We start from the raw sequence: 3,430 nt of genomic DNA, 5'->3' as shown, positions 1-3,430 counted from the left end.
GGGACATGACAACTGCCCCTCTACCGCGATCCACTACTGCAACACACCAGAGAGAAGACTTACACACTGTCTCTTACTGTTGTCTTAAAAATAAACTTTTAGTGTAGCAGTGTTGTTATCAATAACTAGGCTGGCTACTATTAAAATAATTGTCTGCTGAAATAACATAAAAAATGAAGCTAAACATAATCGTTATTTTTATTAATGACAAAATCACATAACAAAATGTCTAAAACATAAACTATAATTACTGAAAAAAAAAATATCAGATGCTACAGTAAGCTTTCAGGTAACACAGAGTCAGAAAAATCATAACTTGGCTTATTAGGGGTAATGCATTAATGTTATTTCCAATCCATAATCTATTCTATAATCTTTAATCATAATACATTAACTAAACAGGTCTCTGTCTCACTTTTCATAAGACAATCTGAGGTGTTGACTTTTAAGCAGGTTTTGGGGGGTAATTTTACCCATTCCAGCCTTGGCATCTTTTTTCATTTGCCCCTAAACTTTCAACTTCTCCCAAAGGTTACTGCACTTGTTTACATGAAATACATTGTAAGACGAAAAGGAAAAGAAAGAAAATTTTAAATAGATAAATAATATTTAATATACAATACATTTGTAGCTTTGTCAAATTATGTCAAAGCTGTGACATTTTATTTGCTTGTTGTGTGTATTTTGGATATACTGTATAATACGGATTATGAAATGAACCTTAGCAAGACAAAGAAGTTACCATTTGAGATTTAGTTAAAATATCCATGTCTTTAATAAAAAGAGCTGCTTTTTGTGGACATGTTGTTGAGGGGGAATCAGTGCCACTTACAGGCCAGAGGGCGACAGGGAGAAATACACAGATGTGTGCGCACAGAATGACTGTCTCCAAAGGACTTGTCTTTAAATAAAGGTACAATAAATGTTACAGGAATATAGCAGCTTGACAATAAACTGTTTTTGCAGTATTGTCTTATATTAAAGTCAATTAAAGTAAGACTGTATTAAAAACCTTCAGCCACTGTCTCCAACAATTATTTTTTAATTATTTATGACAGACACAGCAATGCATCATGTTCTAGATCATCATGTTTGTGGTGTGTTCCGGGGGATCAAAACGTACAGATCTAGTGGAGTGGTAGTAACTAATAGTAACAGTAAATGTGTAAACTTGCATAAGTGCATTCTTACTTGGTGTCATATCCATATAAATCATTATTATGGTCTCTATGGCTAGGACCTGCAGTTCCTAAAAATAATTAAGTTTAGACTAAAAACAATTAAAGTTAGCAGGTGCGTAAGATAATGCTCAAACTTATGGTCCCACTTCAAAACACAATATTTTTACCTTTTTGTGAATTGTCTGGGTCTTTTGGGAAACGATGTAAGGCAAGATTTTTATTATCATACTCATAGTTTTTGCAGTGGACTGCCCAACTTGCATTCTTTTATTCTTCTCTGGCCTCTCTTTCGTTGTTATTCTGTCTGTTTCTGTGCATCTGTGCTGTTATTAAGTTGTAATACAAGTGGATCACCGTCTTCCTTACAAACAGGCAGCAGCTAGTGAGAAACTCACATCCAGGACTATCACTATCAGCAGTGGAGTTCCTCAGGGCTTTGTTCTCTCCCCACTGCACTTCTCTCTACACCAATGACTACATTGTTCTTATATATTCCATGTTATTCCTAAGTATGTCTGCACTATGTCTGTACTTTCTTCTGCACTGGAAGCTCCTGTGGTCAAGTCAAATTCCTTGTTTGTGTAAATATACTTACTAATACAGCTTTTCCGATTCTGATTCTGAATTTTCACCCCAAAATGGCGGTGATTTTCACTCCTTGCTACCGAAGCGCCACCTAGTGGCTGTTAATTAAAAAAGCATCTGCGTTTCACCTCTTGATGGTCTTCTACTACAGTATACTCTTACTGTATCTAGTTTAGTTAATGTTTTTAACAACATTCATAATTTTTTAGAAATAATGATAGAAAGCACCTTTCACCATATCGAGGCACAAATTGAACAAATTAATCATCAGAGGACTAGAGACAGCTAGAGTACTAACTAGATTCTCAGTGATGCCTGTATGTGCAAAATGTATTGCCATGAAACTCTGACGTTGTTAGTGTTTGCCAGTACATTGCTCTGTGGTTGCTAAGGGGTTTTTGAATGGTAATAGCAAGTTGCTTTTGTTAGGGAAATGCTAAATCTCGATTGCTAGAGTGTGCTGGGTAGTTGCTTCCGGTCCCAAGTCACACACTTCCTTCTTAAAAGTCTCCCGATGATGTGCTTGGAAAGTCTACCACACCTCTCATCATGAGGAGCTTTTTCCTAATAAACATTTAGAATCAAAACATGTTTTGTGAGGTGTGTTTCAGGGGTAAATGATGAAGCCGTCACTGAGCAGTCTGCCCCCAGCAGGAGGAGCACTTTGGGTGGATTGTTTCTCTGGTTTATAGCTCAGCTCCAGGGCTGCTGACTGGCCGACCTTCTTCAGCACAGTTGTGTGTGACATACATGGTTGAAACATTTCCACACATGCTTTGTGCAATGTTTCCGCAACTAAATAATAAAATAAAAGTTAATTGTGACTTTTTATTTCACAATTCTGACTTTTTTTTTCTCTCAACTGGGAGTTAATATCTTACAATTCTGACTTCATGAAGAAATGAAGTCAGAATTGAGAGATTTAAACTTGCAATTCTGCCTTTATATCCCACAAATTCCATTTAAAAAAAAAATAGTTTCCAAAAGAAGCGATGCAACAGAAGAAACATTTCAATAAAATAACTTTTTTTTCTTAGTTGTTTTTCTTAGGAAAACATTTTAATCAATTGACATCCTTTGAAACCTTTTTCTAAAACATTTTTTCCACTAAAGACCCTTTTGTGCAGTTGAAAAGTTCTATACAGGTTCTGGAACCATAAATGCCAATAAGATCCCTTATTTTCTCACTGATGGACTCTGAAGTCACTCACCTCATCAGGCAAAAGCACTAAAGAGCACTTTATAAGAGACCAGTGCGTGTAAAGTATTTCTGCACCTGGTTTTTCAGGGTCAGGAGGTGAAATCATTAGGTTTGGAGGTCAGTGTTCCTACTGGGACATTCCCAGACAGCTCTTGACACCAGTGTTTTCTCCACATATAGAGGTCTTCATGGCACTTCCTCTCCCTGCGGTGCTCAGTCCCTCAACGCCAGCAAACTAGACACAAAACAGGAAAAAAGTGTTTTCTTTAGTCTGGTATGCCTTCATATTTTTATAAAGTTGCAGATGAGCTTGAAATAGCTTCATCCTGCTCACACCGGACACACCGAGTGCTTGAATACAGCATATCATTATGGTTTCGATGAGTGGACTGTTGTTTTTGTCCTGTGAAACAACTCGGACCGCTGCCAAACATCACGAACGGGTCCTAAAACCCACACGGAC

The sequence above is a fragment of the Carassius auratus genome, chromosome 9 (genome assembly GCF_003368295.1).
Source record: "Carassius auratus strain Wakin chromosome 9, ASM336829v1, whole genome shotgun sequence".
Classification (NCBI taxonomy): domain Eukaryota; kingdom Metazoa; phylum Chordata; class Actinopteri; order Cypriniformes; family Cyprinidae; genus Carassius; species Carassius auratus.
The sequence above is the reverse complement of the archived record's forward strand: the minus strand, read 5'-3'. Positions refer to the sequence as shown.